A 1,485-nucleotide genomic window follows, 5' to 3' on the forward strand; every position below is an offset into this window, starting at 1 on the left:
AAACAGATAGTCATTACTCCCAGGGCATTCAGAGTTTAACAGGAAAGGCAAAAAATACACCACAGCAATAAAATGCAATAAGTGTTCATATGGGAGGAATACAAGGTGAGGACGTATCAAAAACCTATTCTGATGGATAAATGAGAAATTAGTCAGACAATGGGAAGAAGAAGAATGCCACAGAAAGAACAATATCAGTATTCCTCTTTCTGTAGCAGAGGACCAGTATTGCTGGAACAGAGAGTGTGGGAGAAAGGGGTACAAGCCAAGACCAGACAGAGGAGCAGGGGTCTAAGGACGACGGCCTCTGTGAGTCTTCTGGAAGAGTGTGAATTTTATCAAAAGGGCAATAAGAAGTAATTGAAGAATTTAAAATAGAGGAGCAGAATGTGCCCGCTGTGTCCATGAAGAGAGGCTGAGGCTGCCGAGCTTCGGCCCGAGGGACCAGCGAGCCTGGACGGTGAAGATGTCGGCTTCCTTAGTCCAGGCAACTGTCCGGGCGTGAATAAGAGGAAGCTGCAGCCCACCCGGGCCGCTCTCGCCCTGACACCTTCAGCAGTAAACAAGATAAAGAAGCTTCTTAAAGACAAGCCTGAGCATGTAGGTGTAAAAGTTGGTGTCCGAACCAGGGGCTGTAATGGCCTTTCTTATACTCCAGAATATACAAAGACAAAAGGAGATTCTGATGAAGTTATTCAAGATGGAGTCAGAGTATTCATCGAAAAAAGGCACAGCGAACACTTTTAGGAACAGAAAGAGACTATGCTGAAGACAAATTATCCAGTGAGTTTGTGTTCAATAATCCAAACATCAAAGGAACTTGTGGCTGTGGAGAAAGCTTTAATATTTGAAATCTCAGGACTCTTCTGGCTGTAGGTTCCAGGAAAGCTGGTGGAAGCCTTGGGGCTCACTGCATATATCATGTGACTGTCACATGCTTAATGTAGGGCTGCTTTGTAAGGAAAATAAAGTGATGCATTTAGAAAATGAAGCCAATATGTTAGATCCAGAAGAAATGATATTTATATTTTCTGTAGAGGACAGAAAATGAGAAGCCATCACTGTCTTTGGATAATTTAGATCTCTTGCATCCTTTTAGAACCAGTTTTATTAAAGCTGACTTCCTGGGAAAAAACAATAAAAAATAAAATAAAATAGAGGAGCAAAATGTGCATATTGGAACAATGTGCGTTTTACTCCCTACGGAAACACAGACGCAAAGGCTTGTTTACAAACACTAAGCAGCAGCAAACCTCCATATTGAGTCCCAGTTCTACCACATATTCAAATAGTCACCTGTTAGTGTTATTTTCATTTTGGATCAGAGTGAAATATGGAAAAGGAAACCAAAAGCAGTATTGGTACTTAGAATTCTCTGGGATTCAGAGATTTCTATGAGCCAGGATAATTTAGAATACATCTGATGCTGGCTGGAAGTGGTGGCTCACACCTGTAATCCCAGAATTTTGGGAGGCCAAGGTGGGC

The 1,485-nt window shown here is 42.0% G+C and overlaps 1 pseudogene; it reads left to right on the top strand.

Annotated features, from left to right (window-relative positions):
- The first annotated feature begins 451 nt into the window (after positions 1-451).
- Positions 452-991, top strand: LOC100391058 (iron-sulfur cluster assembly 1 homolog, mitochondrial pseudogene; annotated as a pseudogene).
- The last annotated feature ends 494 nt before the right edge of the window (positions 992-1,485 follow it).

Source organism: Callithrix jacchus, chromosome 2, assembly GCF_049354715.1.
Source record: "Callithrix jacchus isolate 240 chromosome 2, calJac240_pri, whole genome shotgun sequence".
In the NCBI taxonomy this organism is placed as follows: domain Eukaryota; kingdom Metazoa; phylum Chordata; class Mammalia; order Primates; family Cebidae; genus Callithrix; species Callithrix jacchus.